The 22,605-nt window shown below is 48.9% G+C and overlaps 1 protein-coding gene across 3 annotated transcripts in view; it reads right to left on the bottom strand.

The window, feature by feature from the left end:
• Positions 1 to 22,605, bottom strand: part of DNASE2 (deoxyribonuclease 2, lysosomal) — a 55,532-nt gene that overhangs the window by 13,102 nt on the left and 19,825 nt on the right. Inside the window, exon 1 of one of the 3 annotated variants that reach the window (XM_073587432.1) lies at positions 7,200 to 7,333. The exons of 1 other annotated variant lie outside the window; for it this stretch is intronic. The gene's annotated coding sequence lies outside the window, so the exon portion shown is untranslated. Of the gene's footprint in view, positions 1 to 6,415; positions 6,569 to 7,199; positions 7,334 to 22,605 lie in introns of those variants that run through there. One more of the 3 variants, XM_073587434.1, reaches the window with a different exon arrangement.

Below are 22,605 nucleotides of genomic sequence, written 5' to 3' on the forward strand. Positions count from 1 at the left end.
GCTTTGCTGAAGTCAAGATATACTATATCTACAGCATTTCCTTTATCCACCCAATCAGTGATACCGTCATAGAAGGAAATTAAGTTAGTCTGACATGACTTATTAGTTACAAACCCTTGCTGACTCTGTTTAATCACTTCATTCTTATCCAGGTACTGACATACATGTTGTTTAATAATTTGTTCAAAGATCTTTCCTGGTATAGAAGTCAGACTCACCGGCCTATAGTTGCCTGGGTCCACCTTCTTCCCCTTTTTGAAGATAGGAACAACATTTGCTCTTCTCCAGTCTTCTGGCACTTCTCCTGTTCTCCAAGAATTTTCAAAGATTATGGAGAGGGGTTCAAAAACTTCTTCTGCTATCTCCTTCAGTACTCTGGGGTGTAATTCATCTGGACCTGGAGACTTGAATTCATTTAGGTTAGCTAAGTGTTTCCTCACTATCTTTCTGTTTATAGATATCGTGGATTCTTCTACTCCCTTAATAGGACAGTGAATAACAGTTGATGTTACATTTCCTTTCTGAGAGAAAACAGATGCAAAATAGGAATTTAAAAGTTCAGCCTTCTCAACATCCTGTCTTACCATTTCATCATTTTCATCCTGTAAAAATCCTATAGCATCTTTGACTTTTCTTTTACTTTTGACATATCCCCAAAATCCTTTATTATTGCTTTTGACATCTCTTGCAAGCCTCAATTCATTTTCAGCTTTAGCTAATCTGATTTGTGCCCTGCAGGTTCTGCAGACAGCATTATGTTCTTCTTTAGATATGCCTCCCTCTTTCCATTTTATAAACATTTTTTTTCTTCCTTTTTAGCATGTGCTTAAGTTCTGTGTTCATCCATCCTGGTTTCCTTAAATGCTTCCTATTCTTCCCTCTTTTCGGAATTGTTAACAACTGTGCTTTGAGAATTTCATTTTTCAAGATTTCCCATCCTTCCTGGACATTTTTGTCTTTAAGGATATCCAGCCATTGGATCCCTCAAATTCTCTTTCTGAATTCCTTAAAGTCTGCCTTTCTGAAATCTAACCTTGACGTCTGAGTCTTCACAGGTCTTCCGCCTCTAGTTATCCAAAATTCTAAAATAGCATGGTCGCTACCTCCTAGGGTCCCAGCCACTTTTACCTCTTCAACCATTTCCTCCCTGTTTATAAGGATTAGATCCAAGGTAGCAGTTCCCCTTGTTTTCTCCCTTACCTTTTGGAAGATAAAGTTGTCAGCAAGAGAGGATAAGAATTTCCTTGACCTGTTAGTTTTGCCTGAGAGAGATTCCCAACAAATGTCTGGATAGTTGAAATCTCCCATGACAACTATGTCATATTTTTGGAGAACTTGGCCATTTGATGCATAAAGAGTTCATCCATATCTTCAGCTTGCACAGGCGGCCTGTAGTAAATGCCTACAATGGTGTCCTTTCCATTGTTCTGTCCTTGTATTCTTACCCAAACAGTTTCCACAGAACTCCCAGTCTCTGAAGCTTCAATCTCTGCATATATACTTGTTTCTAACATACAATGCGACACCCCCTCCTCGTTTATCAAGTCTGTTTCTTGCAAATAAGTTGTATCCTTCTAGTCTTGTATTCCAATCATGTGTATCGTCCCACCAAGTTTCAGTGATTCCAATGACATCATATTTCTGTTCCTGTGTTAGTAGTTCCAATTCTCCTTGTTTGTTGCCCATGATTTGTGCATTAGTATAGAAACATTTTAGTTTGTGATTGGTTTCTCTTTCTCCAATATTTTTATTAATTAGATTCTTTCGTCTTTGTTCTTCCTTTCCACTTCTAATAGCAGAGTTCTCAATAGCATTTGTCAGGTGTATGGCTTTTTCTGGCCTTTTGCTTCCCTTCCCATGTTGTTCTAGTTTAAAGCTCTCCTAACAAGTGTAGCGAGGCGACTTCCAAATACATGCTTTCCAATCTTCGTAAGGTGCACCCCATCTCTAGCAAGTAGTCCATCGTATAAGTAGTTCATTCCGTGATCCAGAAATCCAAATCGTTGCTGACGGCACCATCGACGTAGCCAGTTGTTCACCTGCAGAATCTTATTCCACCTCCTTGTTCCATGGCCATCCACTGGGAGGATGGAAGAGAAGACCACCTGCGCTCCCAGTTCTTTCACTTTCTTGCCTAAGTCTTCAAAGTCTCTGCAGATGGTTTCCAGGTCGTTTCTTGCGGTGTCATTTGTCCCCACATGTAGTAGCAGGAATGGGTAGTCATCTGTAGGTCTGAAGAGTCCTGATATCCTGTCAGACACATCTTTAATTTTTGCACCTGGAAGACGGCACATTTCTCTTGACGTTATATCCGGTCTGCAGATAGCGGCCTCTGTTCCTCTCAACAGGGAATCCCCCATGACCACCACTCTCCGTTTCTTCTTCACAACATTTTTCTTTCTCCATCCAGGAGGACTCTGAAGGCGTACAAGGTTGCTGTTTGTTGGCAAAGTCTTATCCTGATGTATATCTTCATCGTTTTCCTGCGTGAGAGCCTGGTACTGGTTTCTGAGAAGTATGGGTGCTGACTGCCTCCTGATCCTCCTGCTTCTCTGGGTCACATGTCTCCATTCCTCTGTTTCTTCAGGTGTACTTCGAATTTCTTCTCTTTCTGTAACATGGAGATAATTCTGCTCTGTCCAAGAACTCTTCACCTTCCTTAATGATCTTCAACGTAGCTAGTAGATTCCTAGCTACACTGCTCAGTACTGCTATATGTCATCCATATTGCAGCTCTGTAGTGTTTCATCTGACTCAGAGATGAATTCCTAGTTACACTGCTCTAGATAGAATGTCCTCCGTTCTGCAGCTGTTTTCTAGTGTGTTTTTTTTTTTCACCCTAGTGCTGAATTCATAGCTTCACTTCTCAGTACAGCTGTCACAAGGGTGTCATGTCCCCCTGGAAGACCTGGAGTTAGACGGTCACGTTGGGTAATTAATTGTAGGTCTTCTTTAGAAATGGTGTGATTTGTGTCCCATATTAAATGGATTTAGTTTCTTCTGATATTGAAGAGGTTAATGACGCTTTCTATGCCGGTCAGAAACATGCAGCTCCATTTCAGCTGCTTCTGATCTGGTCATTACCTTTTCCTATATAAACTGGTCAGACCTTCTCGTCCCTGCCGGTGAAAGATTTGTCTTCCTGTGCTGTGTGCTAAAGCTAAGGGGCTGGAGTAGAATTGTTGTAGTAGTCATCTGTGGCTTGCTGTAGTACGTGTGTTTATCTCCTGGTCCCTGTTCCCATTTAGTTTATTCCTCCCTGACGCTATCCTCCTCCCTATTGTTAGTTAGTACTTTTGCATGATAGAGGTTTTCTGTTATCCCTGTTTTGTATATGTGTCTTATTTACACTACATTTCTGTCCCAAGCCTCTTGGGGTGGGGAGGGGACAGATCAGGGTTTAACAGGAGCATAGTAAGGTCTGAGACTCGGGCTTCTCCACCTCCAAGAGTACCCCCAGGACAAGGATAGTTAGGGTTCCAGGGACAGCTTGAGTCCCCCCCTTCCTTACTGAATACCGTCACAGTGTGACAGCAGCAGTATAATGGCATTCAAGCTGCTGCCTCTTTCTTGTGTTTTATTTCACCCCAGTGCAGGATTCACAACTACACTGCTTAGTACTGCTAGCATAATTGCCTCCATGCTGTTTTCCAGTGTTTCCGCTCACCCCGAAGCTGGATTCAAATCTGCACTGTTCAGTACTGTTATATAATGTCCTTTATATTGCTACCTCTTCCTTATTTCAATATTCCCTATGCTGGATTCACAACTACACCACTAAGTGCTGCTGTGTAATATCCTCCATGCTGCTTCTGAACATGTGCAACATAGAGACAGGAGAGCAGGAATCCCTCATGTCTGTGGTTCTGGTGTATGAGAGACATCAGGGCACCTAATCAACTGCCAGCTCAGAAACCTCTGAAAAATGGATAAAAGTCACATGATGGCAATTCCTCATTTACACACAAGACTGCATATTAAGAGGGCACCATTTAATCCTTTCTTTGGGGACCCTCATCTCTACATATGCCCCTGCAGAGATGCTTAAAAGGGTGTTTGGGCGCCCCACTTGTCCGTGGATGGTGTCTGGTACTGCAGATCAACTCATACAGTGAATGGGGGTGAGCTGCTTCATCAGACATCCGCGGACGGAAGAGATGTAGGAAACACCACTCCGCCCCAGCCTCGGGAGCGTCGTTGACGGCTCCTTCATTTTGAGGATCTAACATATTTTAAACTTCCCCTTTTATGTTTCACTTGATGCTTATGGCAGAATTTCTACTTTCAACCACAATTTCGATTTACAAGAAAAGCTATAAGTGTTTCATGTCTGTAAGTAATAAGTGTATAATCAACACATGCTAGGGTCCAATCCAGATGGCTAATTAGAGACAAACGGCGCTACATAGGCACCGCTTATCTCCTCCTCCAGAAGCTATCCATCATAGATCACTGCTGAAACATGAGGTTCTTCAGCAGCTGCTGTAGAACAGGCTCCAGCTGCCGCAGAACCTCACAAAGGACACCGCAGCTGCCGCAGAACCTCATAATACACACCGCAGCTGCCGCAGACCCTCATAACACACGCCTCAGCTGCCGCAGACCCTCATAACACACGCCTCAGCTGCCGCAGACCCTCACAACACACGCCTCAGCTGCCGCAGACCCTCACAACACACGCCGCAGCTGCCGCAGACCCTCACAACACACGCCTCAGCTGCCGCAGACCCTCACAACACACGCCTCAGCTGCCGCAGACCCTCACAACACACGCCTCAGCTGCCGCAGACCCTCACAACACACGCCTCAGCTGCCGCAGACCCTCACAACACACGCCTCAGCTGCCGCAGACCCTCACAACACACGCCGCAGCTGCCGCAGACCCTCACAACACACGCCGCAGCTGCCGCAGACCCTCACAACACACGCCGCAGCTGCCGCAGACCCTCACAACACACGCCGCAGCTGCCGCAGACCCTCACAACACACGCCTCAGCTGCCGCAGACCCTCACAACACACGCCTCAGCTGCCGCAGACCCTCATAACACACGCCGCAGCTGCCGCAGACCCTCATAACACACGCCGCAGCTGCCGCAGACCCTCATAACACACGCCGCAGCTGCCGCAGACCCTCATAACACACGCCGCAGCTGCCGCAGACCCTCATAACACACGCCTCAGCTGCCGCAGACCCTCATAACACACGCCTCAGCTGCCGCAGACCCTCATAACACACGCCTCAGCTGCCGCAGACCCTCATAACACACGCCTCAGCTGCCGCAGACCCTCATAACACACGCCTCAGCTGCCGCAGACCCTCATAACACACGCCTCAGCTGCCGCAGACCCTCATAACACACGCCTCAGCTGCCGCAGACCCTCATAACACACGCCTCAGCTGCCGCAGACCCTCATAACACACGCCTCAGCTGCCGCAGACCCTCATAACACACGCCTCAGCTGCCGCAGACCCTCATAACACACGCCTCAGCTGCCGCAGACCCTCATAACACACGCCTCAGCTGCCGCAGACCCTCATAACACACGCCTCAGCTGCCGCAGACCCTCATAACACACGCCTCAGCTGCCGCAGACCCTCATAACACACGCCTCAGCCCCTCATAACACACGCCTCAGCTGCCGCAGACCCTCATAACACACACCTCAGCTGCCGCAGACCCTCATAACACACCTCAGCTGCCGCAGACCCTCATAACACACCTCAGCTGCCGCAGAACCTCATAACACACACCGCAGCTGCCGCAGAACCTCATAACACACACCGCAGCTGCCGCAGAACCTCATAACACACACCGCAGCTGCCGCAGAACCTCATAACACACGCCGCAGCTGCCGCAGACCCTCATAACACACACCGCAGCTGCCGCAGAACCTCATAATAGGCACCTCATCTGCCGAAGAACCTCATAATAGGCACCTCATCTGCCGAAGAACCTCATAACACACACTGCAGCTGCCGCAGAACATCATAACACACACTGCAGCTGCCGCAGAACATCATAACACACACTGCAGCTGCCGCAGAACATCATAACACACACTGCAGCTGCCGCAGAACCTCAATACACCCCAGCTGCCGCAGAACCTCAATACACCTCAGCTGCCGCAGAAGCTCATAATACACCTCAGCTGCCGCAGAACCTCGTAATACACACCCCAAGCTGCCGCAGAACCTCATAATACACACCACAAGCTGCCACAGAACCTCGTAATACACACCCCTGCTGCTGCGGAACCTCATAATACACCTCAGCTTCTGCAAAACCTCATAATATACAGCTGCTTCAGAACCTGTTAATACACTTCTATTATATATGTACCAGACAAATCCCACAGATCACCTGCCGGCAGTGAAAGGAGACCTCAGAGACAGTAATAGACCCCATCACTCACGTGTCATACAGCAGCGGTGCGATACAGAGACGTCGCTCTCACAGCTACATACAGCGCAGACTGAGTGTACGGCGGACCTGACCACCAGTCTCATGACCACTAGTCTCACTTCTCTTTACTAGTATTATGTGTCAGCTTTATCCATCGGAGGAACCACCAGGATCCATGATTCACAGGGATGCAAAAGTCTTCATCCCCCGGCTCATCTGTACATACGGACCCCAGCGTGGTGCTGATACAGACGGCGTCTGAAGACAATATCCCTGTAGTCGTACAGACCAGAACAGGAGCCCCTCACCTCAAGGTGAACCTCGCAAAACAAACCCCCTAAATCACAAAAATTCATCTTCATTTACTGCAGTTGGACATTTTTCCTCCCCCCATTTTATAACTAATCTGAATGGAGTTATTCAAAACTACAACTCATCCGGCAAAAAATAAAAAAGGCATTGTACAGCGTAACAGCCATAACAGCCAAAAAATGTAAAAAAAAATAAAATAAGAAACAGTTCGGCATGTTGTGCAAGCAGGATGATGCCATCAGGCCACCACCACTGCTGCCCAGCAGACACCATTCAGATCCCAGCATAGACATTAGAAAACATTATGGAATTGCTATTCATGCAATTGTCCAGATAGCAGCAACTATACTGTGCGAAAAACTACAAACAAGGCTGAAAAGCAGAAAGCAGCCTGTCCCACTGCCACAGGTGAGCAGTGACCGCACACGATAGCTGCAGCGAGTAAAGGACTAGCGTTTCCAGAAGCAGCAACAACACAGCACCTTCAGGACGAGCCCCGGCCATTGTAACCGCGCATGCGCACTACATCACCGGCGCGTCTGCGTGGTCAAGGATCGCTAAAGTACCGCGCATGCGCTGTGCGCCTCACAAGATTCCCGCCTCTTTTTTTTTTTTTTTTTTTTACCTGACCTGACTGCTCGAGCTGTGCCGCCTATTACATACCTGTGTTATCAGTATGGAGATACGAAGATAAAGCTGGTTGTGGGAAACGTATCACCTATCATGAGGGCTGAAAGCCTTACCGCTAATATGTCACAGATCACCATATACCAGAGTATGACAGCCATACATGCCCCATAATAGTGTGTGACGGCCATACATGCCCCATAATAGTGTGTGCCGGCCGTACATGCCCCATAATAGTGTGTGCCAGCCGTACATGCCCCATAATAGTGTGTGCCGGCCGTACATGCCCCATAATAGTGTGTGCCGGCCATACATGCCCCATAATAGTGTGTGCCGGCCGTACATGCCCCATAATAGTGTGTGCCGGCCATACATGCCCCATAATAGTGTGTGCCGGCCATACATGCCCCATAATAGTGTGTGCCGGCCATACATGCCCCATAATAGTGTGTGCCGGCCATACATGCCCCATAATAGTGTGGGCCGGCCATACATGCCCCATAATAGTGTGTGCCGGCCATACATGCCCCATAATAGTGTGTGCCGGCCATACATGCCCCATAATAGTGTGTGCCGGCCATACATGCCCCATAATAGTGTGTGCCGGCCACACATGCCCCATAATAGTGTGTGCCGGCCGTACATGCCCCATAATAGTGTGTGCCGGCCGTACATGCCCCATAATAGTGTGTGCCGGCCGTACATGCCCAGTAATAGTGTGTGCCGGCCGTACATGCCCTGTAATAGTGTGCGCCGGCCGTATATGCCCCGTAATAGTGTGCGCCGGCCGTGCATGCCCCGTAATAGTGTGCGCCGGCCGTACATGCCCCGTAATAGTGTGCGCCGGCCGTACATGCCCGGTAATAGTGTGCGCCGGCCGTACATGCCCCGTAATAGTGTGCGCCGGCCGTGCATGCCCCGTAATAGTGTGTGCCGGGCCGTACATGCCCCGTAATAGTGTTCTGCCACCATACATGCCCCGTAATAGTGTGTGCCGGCCATACATGCCCCATAATAGTGTGTGCCGGCCATACATGCCCCATAATAGTGTGTGCCGGCCATACATGCTCCATAATAGTGTGTGCCGGCCATATATGCCCTATAATAGTGTGTGCCGGCCATACATGCCCCATAATAGTGTGTGCCGGCCATACATGCTCCATAATAGTGTGTGCCGGCCGTATATGCCCCATAATAGTGTGTGCCGGCCGTATATGCCCCATAATCGTGTGTGCCGGCCATACATGCCCCATAATAGTGTGTGCCGGCCATACATGCCCCATAATAGTGTGTGCCGGCCATACATGCCCCATAATAGTGTGTGCCGGCCATATATGCCCCATAATAGCGTTCTGCCACCAAATATGCCCCATAATAGTGTGTGCCGGCCATACATGCCCCATAATAGTGTGTGCCGGCCATACATGCCCCATAATAGTGTGTGCCGGCCATACATGCTCCATAATAGTGTGTGCCGGCCGTATATGCCCCATAATAGTGTGTGCCGGCCGTATATGCCCCATAATAGTGTTCTGCCAACATATATGCCCCGTAATAGTGTTCTGCCACCATATATGCCCCATAATAGTGTGTGCCGCCATATATGCCCCATAATAGTGTGTTCCGGATATATATGCCCCATAATAGTGTGTGCCGGCCATATATGCCCCATAATAGTGTGTGAAGGCCATATATGCCCTATAATAGTGTGTGACGGCCATACATGCCCCATAATAGTGTGTGCCGGCCATACATGCTCCATAATAGTGTGTGCCGGCCATATATGCCCCATAATAGTGTGTGCCGGCCATACATGCCCCATAATAGTGTGTGCCGGCCGTATATGCCCCATAATCGTGTGTGCCGGCCATACATGCCCCATAATAGTGTGTGCCGGCCATACATGCCCCATAATAGTGTGTGCCGGCCATACATGCTCCATAATAGTGTGTGCTGGCCATACATGCTCCATAATAGTGTGTGCCGGCCGTATATGCCCCATAATCGTGTGTGCCGGCCATACATGCCCCATAATAGTGTGTGCCGGCCATACATGCCCCATAATAGTGTGTGCCGGCCATACATGCCCCATAATAGTGTGTGCTGGCCATACATGCTCCATAATAGTGTGTGCCGGCCGTATATGCCCCATAATAGTGTGGGCCGGCCATACATGCCCCATAATAGTGTGTGCCGGCCATACATGCCCCATAATAGTGTGTGCTGGCCATACATGCCCCATAATAGTGTGTGCCGGCCATATATGCCCCATAATAGTGTGTGCCGGCCATACATGCTCCATAATAGTGTGTGCCGGCCATACATGCCCCATAATAGTGTGTGCCGGCCATACATGCCCCATAATAGTGTGTGCCGGCCATATATGCCCCATAATAGCGTTCTGCCACCATATATGCCCCATAATAGTGTGTGCCGGCCATACATGCATCATAATAGTGTGTGCCGGCCATATATGCCCCATAATAGTGTTCTGCCACGATATATGCCCCATAATAGTGTGTGCCGGCCATACATGCCCCATAATAGTGTGTGCCGGCCATATATGCCCCATAATAGTGTGTGCCGGCCATACATGCCCCATATTAGTGTGTGCCGGCCAGACATGCCCCATAATAGTGTGTGCCCGGCCATACATGCCCCATAATAGTGTGTGCCGGCCATACATGCCCCATAATGGTGTGTGCCGGCCATACATGCCCGATAATAGTGTGTGCCGGCCATACATGCTCCATAATAGTGTGTGCCGGCCGTATATGCCCCATAATAGTGTGTGCCGGCCATACATGCCCCATAATAGTGTGTGCCGGCCGTATATGCCCCATAATCGTGTGTGCCGGCCATACATGTCCCATAATAGTGTGTGCCGGCCATACATGCCCCATAATAGTGTGTGCCGGCCATACATGCTCCATAATAGTGTGTGCTGGCCATACATGCCCCATAATAGTGTGTGCCGGCCATACATGCTCCATAATAGTGTGTGCTGGCCATACATGCCCCATAATCGTGTGTGCCGGCCATACATGTCCCATAATAGTGTGTGCCGGCCATACATGTCCCATAATAGTGTGTGCCGGCCATACATGCTCCATAATAGTGTGTGCCGGCCATACATGCCCCATAATAGTGTGTGCCGGCCATACATGCCCCATAATAGTGTGTGCCGGCCATACATGCTCCATAATAGTGTGTGCTGGCCATACATGCTCCATAATAGTGTGTGCCGGCCGTATATGCCCCATAATAGTGTGGGCCGGCCATACATGCCCCATAATAGTGTGTGCCGGATATATATGCCCCATAATAGTGTGTGCCGGCCATATATGCCCCATAATAGTGTGTGACGGCCATATATGCCCCATAATAGTGTGTGCCGGCCATATATGCCCCATAATAGTGTGTGACGGCCGTATATGCCCCATAATAGTGTGTGCCGCCATACATGCCCCATAATAGTGTGTCAGCCATATATGTCCCATAATAGTGTGTGCCGCCATATATGCCCCATAATAGTGTGTGCCGTATATATATGCCCCATAATAGTGTGTGCTGGCCATATATGCCCCATAATAGTGTGTGACGGCCATATATGCCCCATAATAGTGTGTGCCGGCCATATATGCCCCATAATAGTGTGTGACGGCCGTATATGCCCCATAATAGTGTGTGCCGCCATACATGCCCCATAATAGTGTGTGTCAGCCATACATGCCCCATAATAGTGTGTGACGGCCATATATGCCCTATAATAGTGTGTGACGGCCATATATGCCCCATAATAGTGTGTGACGGCCGTATATGCCTCATAATAGTGTGTGCCACCATATATGCCCCATAATAGTGTGTGCCGGCCGTATATGCCCCATAATAGTGTTCTGCCAACATATATGCCCCATAATAGTGTGTGCCGGCCATACATGCCCCATAATAGTGTGTGCCGGCCGTATATGCCCCATAATAGTGTTCTGCCAACATATATGCCCCATAATAGTGTTCTGCCACCATATATGCCCCATAATAGTGTGTGCCGCCATATATGCCCCATAATAGTGTGTGCCGGATATATATGCCCCATAATAGTGTGTGCCGGCCATACATGCCCCATAATAGTGTGTGCCGGCAGTATATGCCCCATAATAGTGTGTGCCGGCCATACATGCCCCATAATAGTGTGTGACGGCCATACATGCCCCGTAATAGTGTGCGCCGGCCGTGCATGCCCCGTAATAGTGTGCGCCGGCCGTGCATGCCCCGTAATAGTGTGCGCCGGCCGTGCATGCCCCGTAATAGTGTGCGCCGGCCGTACATGCCCCGTATAGTGTGTGCCGGCCGTACATGCCCCGTAATAGTGTGTGCCGGCCGTACATGCCCCGTAATAGTGTGCGCCGGCCGTACATGCCCCGTAATAGTGTGTGCCGGCCGTACATGCCCCGTAATAGTGTTCTGCCACCATACATGCCCCGTAATAGTGTGTGCCGGCCATACATGCCCCATAATAGTGTGTGCCGGCCATACATGCCCCATAATAGTGTGTGCCGGCCATACATGCTCCATAATAGTGTGTGCCGGCCATACATGCCCCATAATAGTGTTCTGCCACCATATATGCCCCATAATAATGTGTGCCGGCCATACATGCCCCATAATAGTGTGTGCCGGCCATACATGCCCCATAATAGTGTGTGCCGGCCATACATGCCCCATAATAGTGTGTCGGCCATACATGCCCCATAATAGTGTGTGCCGGCCACACATGCCCCATAATAGTGTGTGCCAGCCGTATATGCCCCATAATAGTGTTCTGCCAACATACATGCCCCATAATAGTGTGTGCTGGCCATACATGCTCCATAATAGTGTGTGCCGGCCGTATATGCCCCATAATAGTGTGGGCCGGCCATACATGCCCCATAATAGTGTGTGCCGGCCATACATGCCCCATAATAGTGTGTGCTGGCCATACATGCCCCATAATAGTGTGTGCCGGCCATATATGCCCCATAATAGTGTGTGCCGGCCATACATGCTCCATAATAGTGTGTGCCGGCCATACATGCCCCATAATAGTGTGTGCCGGCCATACATGCCCCATAATAGTGTGTGCCGGCCATATATGCCCCATAATAGCGTTCTGCCACCATATATGCCCCATAATAGTGTGTGCCGGCCATACATGCATCATAATAGTGTGTGCCGGCCATATATGCCCCATAATAGTGTTCTGCCACGATATATGCCCCATAATAGTGTGTGCCGGCCATACATGCCCCATAATAGTGTGTGCCGGCCATATATGCCCCATAATAGTGTGTGCCGGCCATACATGCCCCATATTAGTGTGTGCCGGCCAGACATGCCCCATAATAGTGTGTGCCGGCCATACATGCCCCATAATAGTGTGTGCCGGCCATACATGCTCCATAATAGTGTATGCCGGCCGTATATGCCACATAATAGTGTGTGCCGGCCATACATGCCCCATAATAGTGTGTGCCGGCCGTATATGCCCCATAATAGTGTGTGCCGGCCATACATGCCCCATAATAGTGTGTGCCGGCCGTATATGCCCCATAATCGTGTGTGCCGGCCATACATGCCCCATAATAGTGTGTGCCGGCCATACATGCCCCATAATAGTGTGTGCCGGCCATACATGCTCCATAATAGTGTGTGCTGGCCATACATGCTCCATAATAGTGTGTGCCGGCCGTATATGCCCCATAATAGTGTGGGCCGGCCATACATGCCCCATAATAGTGTGTGCCGGCCATACATGCCCCATAATAGTGTGTGCCGGCCATACATGCCCCATAATAGTGTGTGCTGGCCATACATGCTCCATAATAGTGTGTGCCGGCCGTATATGCCCCATAATAGTGTGGGCCGGCCATACATGCCCCATAATAGTGTGTGCCGGCCATACATGCCCCATAATAGTGTGTGCTGGCCATACATGCCCCATAATAGTGTGTGCCGGCCATATATGCCCCATAATAGTGTGTGCCGGCCATACATGCTCCATAATAGTGTGTGCCGGCCATACATGCCCCATAATAGTGTGTGCCGGCCATACATGCCCCATAATAGTGTGTGCCGGCCATATATGCCCCATAATAGCGTTCTGCCACCATATATGCCCCATAATAGTGTGTGCCGGCCATACATGCATCATAATAGTGTGTGCCGGCCATACATGCCCCATAATAGTGTGTGCCGGCCGTATATGCCCCATAATCGTGTGTGCCGGCCATACATGCCCCATAATAGTGTGTGCCGGCCGTATATGCCCCATAATAGTGTGTGCCGGCCATACATGCCCCATAATAGTGTGTGCCGGCCATACATGCCCCATAATAGTGTGTGCCGGCCATACATGCTCCATAATAGTGTGTGCCGGCCGTATATGCCCCATAATAGTGTGTGCCGGCCGTATATGCCCCATAATAGTGTTCTGCCAACATATATGCCCCGTAATAGTGTTCTGCCACCATATATGCCCCATAATAGTGTGTGCCGCCATATATGCCCCATAATAGTGTGTTCCGGATATATATGCCCCATAATAGTGTGTGCCGGCCGTATATGCCCCATAATCGTGTGTGCCGGCCATACATGCCCCATAATAGTGTGTGCCGGCCATACATGCCCCATAATAGTGTGTGCCGGCCATACATGCCCCATAATAGTGTGTGCTGGCCATACATGCTCCATAATAGTGTGTGCCGGCCGTATATGCCCCATAATAGTGTGGGCCGGCCATACATGCCCCATAATAGTGTGTGCCGGCCATACATGCCCCATAATAGTGTGTGCTGGCCATACATGCCCCATAATAGTGTGTGCCGGCCATATATGCCCCATAATAGTGTGTGCCGGCCATACATGCTCCATAATAGTGTGTGCCGGCCATACATGCCCCATAATAGTGTGTGCCGGCCATACATGCCCCATAATAGTGTGTGCCGGCCATATATGCCCCATAATAGCGTTCTGCCACCATATATGCCCCATAATAGTGTGTGCCGGCCATACATGCATCATAATAGTGTGTGCCGGCCATATATGCCCCATAATAGTGTTCTGCCACGATATATGCCCCATAATAGTGTGTGCCGGCCATACATGCCCCATAATAGTGTGTGCCGGCCATATATGCCCCATAATAGTGTGTGCCGGCCATACATGCCCCATAATAGTGTGTGCCGGCCAGACATGCCCCATAATAGTGTGTGCCCGGCCATACATGCCCCATAATAGTGTGTGCCGGCCATACATGCCCCATAATGGTGTGTGCCGGCCATACATGCCCCATAATAGTGTGTGCCGGCCATACATGCTCCATAATAGTGTGTGCCGGCCGTATATGCCCCATAATAGTGTGTGCCGGCCATATATGCCCCATAATAGTGTGTGCCGGCCGTATATGCCCCATAATCGTGTGTGCCGGCCGTACATGCCCCATAATAGTGTGTGCCGGCCATACATGCCCCATAATAGTGTGTGCCGGCCATACATGCTCCATAATAGTGTGTGCCGGCCGTATATGCCCCATAATAGTGTGTGCCGGCCGTATATGCCCCATAATAGTGTTCTGCCAACATATATGCCCCATAATAGTGTTCTGCCACCATATATGCCCCATAATAGTGTGTGCCGCCATATATGCCCCATTATAGTGTGTTCCGGATATATATGCCCCATAATAGTGTGTGCCGGCCATATATGCCCCATAATAGTGTGTGAAGGCCATATATGCCCTATAATAGTGTGTGACGGCCATACATGCCCCATAATAGTGTGTGCCGGCCATATATGCCCCATAATAGTGTGTGACGGCCGTATATGCCTCATAATAGTGTGTGCCACCATATATGCCCCATAATAGTGTGTGCCAGCCATACATGCCCCATAATAGTGTGTGCCGGCCGTATATGCCCCATAATAGTGTTCTGCCAACATATATGCCCCATAATAGTGTTCTGCCACCATGTATGCCCCATAATAGTGTGTGCCGCCATATATGCCCCATAATAGTGTGTGCCGGATATATATGCCCCATAATAGTGTGTGCCGGCCATATATGCCCCATAATAGTGTGTGACGGCCATATATGCCCCATAATAGTGTGTGCCGGCCATATATGCCCCATAATAGTGTTTGACGTCCGTATATGCCCCATAATAGTGTGTGCCGCCATACATGCCCCATAATAGTGTGTCAGCCATATATGTCCCATAATAGTGTGTGCCGCCATATATGCCCCATAATAGTGTGTGCCGTATATATATGCCCCATAATAGTGTGTGCTGGCCATATATGCCCCATAATAGTGTGTGACGGCCATATATGCCCCATAATAGTGTGTGCCGGCCATATATGCCCCATAATAGTGTGTGACGGCCGTATATGCCCCATAATAGTGTGTGCCGCCATACATGCCCCATAATAGTGTGTGTCAGCCATACATGCCTCATAATAGTGTGTGACGGCCATATATGCCCTATAATAGTGTGTGACGGCCATATATGCCCCATAATAGTGTGTGACGGCCGTATATGCCTCATAATAGTGTGTGCCACCATATATGCCCCATAATAGTGTGTGCCGGCCGTATATGCCCCATAATAGTGTTCTGCCAACATATATGCCCCATAATAGTGTGTGCCGGCCATACATGCCCCATAATAGTGTGTGCCGGCCGTATATGCCCCATAATAGTGTTCTGCCAACATATATGCCCCATAATAGTGTTCTGCCACCATATATGCCCCATAATAGTGTGTGCCGCCATATATGCCCCATAATAGTGTGTGCCGGATATATATGCCCCATAATAGTGTGTGCCGGCCATACATGCCCCATAATAGTGTGTGCCGGCAGTATATGCCCCATAATAGTGTGTGCCGGCCATACATGCCCCATAATAGTGTGTGACGGCCATACATGCCCCGTAATAGTGTGCGCCGGCCATGCATGCCCCGTAATAGTGTGCGCCGGCCGTGCATGCCCCGTAATAGTGTGCGCCGGCCGTGCATGCCCCGTAATAGTGTGCGCCGGCCGTACATGCCCCGTATAGTGTGTGCCGGCCGTACATGCCCCGTAATAGTGTGTGCCGGCCGTACATGCCCCGTAATAGTGTGCGCCGGCCGTGCATGCCCCGTAATAGTGTGCGCCGGCCGTACATGCCCCGTAATAGTGTGTGCCGGCCGTACATGCCCCGTAATAGTGTTCTGCCACCATACATGCCCCGTAATAGTGTGTGCCGGCCATACATGCCCCATAATAGTGTGTGCCGGCCATACATGCCCCATAATAGTGTGTGCCGGCCATACATGCTCCATAATAGTGTGTGCCGGCCATACATGCCCCATAATAGTGTTCTGCCACCATATATGCCCCATAATAATGTGTGCCGGCCATACATGCCCCATAATAGTGTGTGCCGGCCATACATGCCCCTTAATAGTGTGTGCCGGCCATACATGCCCCATAATAGTGTGTCGGCCATACATGCCCCATAATAGTGTGTGCCGGCCACACATGCCCCATAATAGTGTGTGCCAGCCGTATATGCCCCATAATAGTGTTCTGCCAACATACATGCCCCATAATAGTGTGTGCTGGCCATACATGCTCCATAATAGTGTGTGCCGGCCGTATATGCCCCATAATAGTGTGGGCCGGCCATACATGCCCCATAATAGTGTGTGCCGGCCATACATGCCCCATAATAGTGTGTGCTGGCCATACATGCCCCATAATAGTGTGTGCCGGCCATATATGCCCCATAATAGTGTGTGCCGGCCATACATGCTCCATAATAGTGTGTGCCGGCCATACATGCCCCATAATAGTGTGTGCCGGCCATACATGCCCCATAATAGTGTGTGCCGGCCATATATGCCCCATAATAGCGTTCTGCCACCATATATGCCTCATAATAGTGTGTGCCGGCCATACATGCATCATAATAGTGTGTGCCGGCCATATATGCCCCATAATAGTGTTCTGCCACGATATATGCCCCATAATAGTGTGTGCCGGCCATACATGCCCCATAATAGTGTGTGCCGGCCATATATGCCCCATAATAGTGTGTGCCGGCCATACATGCCCCATATTAGTGTGTGCCGGCCAGACATGCCCCATAATAGTGTGTGCCGGCCATACATGCCCCATAATAGTGTGTGCCGGCCATACATGCTCCATAATAGTGTATGCCGGCCGTATATGCCACATAATAGTGTGCGCCGGCCATACATGCCCCATAATAGTGTGTGCCGGCCGTATATGCCCCATAATAGTGTGTGCCGGCCATACATGCCCCATAATAGTGTGTGCCGGCCATACATGCCCCATAATAGTGTGTGCCGGCCATACATGCTCCATAATAGTGTGTGCCGGCCGTATATGCCCCATAATAGTGGGTGCTGGCCGTATATGCCCCATAATAGTGTTCTGCCAACATATATGCCCCATAATAGTGTTCTGCCACCATATATGCCCCATAATAGTGTGTGCCGCCATATATGCCCCATAATAGTGTGTTCCGGATATATATGCCCCATAATAGTGTGTGCCGGCCATATATGCCCCATAATAGTGTGTGAAGGCCATATGTGCCCTATAATAGTGTGTGACGGCCATACATGCCCCATAATAGTGTGTGCCGGCCATATATGCCTCATAATAGTGTGTGCCACCATATATGCCCCATAATAGTGTGTGCCAGCCATACATGCCCCATAATAGTGTGTGCCGGCCGTATATGCCCCATAATAGTGTGTGCCGGCCATACATGCCCCATAATAGTGTGTGCCGGCCATACATGCCCCATAATAGTGTGTGCCGGCCATACATGCTCCATAATAGTGTGTGCCGGCCGTATATGCCCCATAATAGTGTGTGCTGGCCGTATATGCCCAATAATAGTGTTCTGCCAACATATATGCCCCATAATAGTGTTCTGCCACCATATATGCCCCATAATAGTGTGTGCCGCCATATATGCCCCATAATAGTGTGTTCCGGATATATATGCCCCATAATAGTGTGTGCCGGCCATATATGCCCCATAATAGTGTGTGAAGGCCATATATGCCCTATAATAGTGTGTGACGGCCATACATGCCCCATAATAGTGTGTGCCGGCCATATATGCCCCATAGTGTGTGACGGCCGTATATGCCTCATAATAGTGTGTGCCACCATATATGCCCCATAATAGTGTGTGCCAGCCATACATGCCCCATAATAGTGTGTGCCGGCCGTATATGCCCCATAATAGTGTTCTGCCAACATATATGCCCCATAATAGTGTGTGCCGCCACATATGCCCCATAATAGTGTGTGCCGGATATATATGCCCCATAATAGTGTGTACCGGCCATATATGCCCCATAATAGTGTGTGACGGCCATATATGCCCCATAATAGTGTGTGCCGGCCATACATGCCCCATAATAGTGTGTGCCGCCATACATGCCCCATAATAGTGTGTGCCGGCCATACATGTCCCATAATAGTGTGTGACGGCCATATATGCCTCATAATAGTGTGTGCCACCATATATGCCCCATTATAGTGTGTGCCGCCATATATGTCCCATAATAGTGTGTGTCAGCCATATATGTCCCATAATAGTGTGTGCCGGCCATATATGCCCCATAATAGTGTGTGACGGCCGTATATGCCTCATAATAGTGTGTGCCACCATATATGCCCCATAATAGTGTGTGCCAGCCATACATGCCCCATAATAGTGTGTGCCGGCCGTATATGCCCCATAATAGTGTTCTGCCAACATATATGCCCCATAATAGTGTTCTGCCACCATATATGCCCCATAATAGTGTGTGCCGCCACATATGCCCCATAATAGTGTGTGCCGGATATATATGCCCCATAATAGTGTGTGCCGGCCATATATGCCCCATAATAGTGTGTGACGGCCATATATGCCCCATAATAGTGTGTGCCGGCCATATATGCCCCATAATAGTGTGTGACGGCCGTATATGCCCCATAATAGTGTGTGCCGCCATACATGCCCCATAATAGTGTGTGCCGGCCATACATGTCCCATAATAGTGTGTGACGGCCATATATGCCTCATAATAGTGTTCTGCCACCATATATGCCCCATTATAGTGTGTGCCGCCATATATGCCCCATTATAGTGTGTGCCGCCATATATGTCCCATAATAGTGTGTGTCAGCCATATATGCCCCATAATAGTGTGTGCCGGCCATATATGCCCCATAATAGTGTGTGACGGCCGTATATGCCCCATAATAGTGTGTGCCGGCCATACATGTCCCATAATAGTGTGTGACGGCCATATATGCCTCATAATAGTGTTCTGCCACCATATATGCCCCATTATAGTGTGTGCTGCCACATATGCCCCATAATAGTGTGTGCCGGATATATATGCCCCATAATAGTGTGTGCCGGCCATATATGCCCCATAATAGTGTGTGACGGCCATATATGCCCCATAATAGTGTGTGCCGGCCATATATGCCCCATAATAGTGTGTGACGGCCGTATATGCCCCATAATAGTGTGTGACGGCCATATATGCCTCATAATAGTGTTCTGCCACCATATATGCCCCATTATAGTGTGTGCCGCCATATATGTCCCATAATAGTGTGTGTCAGCCATATATGCCCCATAATAGTGTGTGACGGCCGTATATGCCCCATAATAGTGTGTGCCGGCCATACATGTCCCATAATAGTGTGTGACGGCCATATATGCCTCATAATAGTGTTCTGCCACCATATATGCCCCATTATAGTGTGTGCCGCCATATATGCCCCATTATAGTGTGTGCCGCCATATATGCCTCATTATAGTGTTCTGCCACCATATATGCCCCATTATAGTGTGTGCCGCCATATATGCCCCATTATAGTGTGTGCCGCCATATATGCCCCATTATAGTGTGTGCCGCCATATATGTCCCATAATAGTGTGTGTCAGCCATATATGCCCCATAATAGTGTGTGCCGGCCATATATGCCCCATAATAGTGTGTGACGGCCGTATATGCCCCATAATAGTGTGTGCCGGCCATACATGTCCCATAATAGTGTGTGACGGCCATATATGCCTCATAATAGTGTGTGCCGCCATATATGCCCCATTATAGTGTGTGCCGCCATATATGCCCCATTATAGTGTGTGCCGCCATATATGTCCCATAATAGTGTGTGTCAGCCATATATGTCCCATAATAGTGTGTGCCGGCCATACATGCCCCATTATAGTGTGTGCCGCCATATATGTCCCATAATAGTGTGTGCCGGCCATACATGCCCCATTATAGTGTGCACAGTAACTTACAACAATGAGACGGTTACAGTCATTGCAGGATTAGGAAAGTGGTAAAGTACCAGCTGCACCGCCGCCACCTTGAGCTATTGCCCTGTGTTATAGTCGGTGTGATTTTCTTCTTGCTATAGATCCTGAGATTGGTAACATGGAAAACTTTCCCACTGGTGTCCGACTGTCTCACATCTCCGCCTTCCTGAAATATGTCATGGACTTCATAAATTCTGTCATATTTGTAAGTGTGGTCTTATGTATGGTACAGAGAGTTGGGGGGGAATAGTGGGGGTCCATGTTCACAGAACACATGGGAGTACAGGATAATGACACTGACACTTGGGGTACATAATAATGATACATATTTGGGGTACAGTATATTGATGCTTACACTTGGGAGAATGTTAACACTGAGTGTTCAGAATAATGACTAATTCATGGGGTACAGGAAAATGACACTGACACGGCTACTATAAAATGAAGCTAACATTTGGGGTACAGGACAATAACACTTGGAGTACAATATAATGATGCTAACATTTGGGGTACATGATAATGACACGTGGGGTACAGGATAATGACACTGATACGTGGGGTAGAGGATAATGACACTGAAATTTGGGGTTCAGGATAATGACACTTGGGGTACAGGATAATGACACTTGGGGTACAGGATAATGACACTGACACTTGGGGTACAGGATAATGACACTGACACTAGGGGTACAGGCTACTGACACTTGGGGTGGGGTACAGGATAATGACACTGACACTAGGGGTACAGGCTAATGACACTGACACTTGGGGTACAGGATAATGACACTGACACTAGGGGTGCAGGCTACTGACACTTGGGGTGGGGTACTGGATAATGACACTTGGGGTACAGGATAATGACACTGACACTAGGGGTACAGGATAATGGCACTGACACTAGGGGTACAGGCTAAAGGATAATGACACTTAGGGTACAGGATATTGACACTTGGAGTGCAGGATAATGACACTAGCGGTACAGGATAATGACACTGACAATGGGGTACAGGATAATGACAATTGGGGTACAGGATAATGACAATTGGGGTACAGGATAATGATACTGACTCTTGGGGTACAGGATAATGACACTTGGGGTACAGGATAATGATACTTGGGGTACAGGATAATGACACTGACACTTGGGGTATTGGGGTACAGGATAATGACACTTGGGGTACAGGATAATGATACTTGGGGTACAGGATAATGATACTTGGGGTACAGGATAATGACACTGACACTTGGGGTACAGGATAATGATACTGACTCTTGGGGTACAGGATAATGACACTGACACTTGGGGTACAGGATACTGACACTTTGGGTACAGGATAATGGCAATGACCCTTGGGGTGCAGGATTATGACACTTGCTACAGGATAATAACACTTGGGGTACAGACTAATGACACTGACACTTGGGGTACAGGATAATGATACTTGGGGTACAGGATAATGATACTTGGGGTACAGGATAATGACACTGACACTTGGGGTACAGGATAATGATACTGACTCTTGGGGTACAGGATAATGACACTGACACTTGGGGTACAGGATACTGACACTTTGGGTACAGGATAATGGCAATGACCCTTGGGGTGCAGGATTATGACACTTGCTACAGGATAATAACACTTGGGGTACAGACTAATGACACTGACACTTGGTGTACAGGATAATAACACTTGGGGTACAGACTAATGACACTGACACTTGGGGTACAGGATAATGACACTTGAGATACATGATATTGACACCTGGGGTACAGGATAATGACACTAACACGTGGGGTTCAGGATAATGACACCTGGGGTACAATGACACTGACATTTCGGGTACAGGAAATTGATAATCATTTACCGT

Source organism: Dendrobates tinctorius, unplaced genomic scaffold, assembly GCF_039654945.1.
Source record: "Dendrobates tinctorius isolate UK_male_01 unplaced genomic scaffold, ASM3965494v1 ptg000099l, whole genome shotgun sequence".
Classification (NCBI taxonomy): Eukaryota; Metazoa; Chordata; class Amphibia; order Anura; family Dendrobatidae; genus Dendrobates; species Dendrobates tinctorius.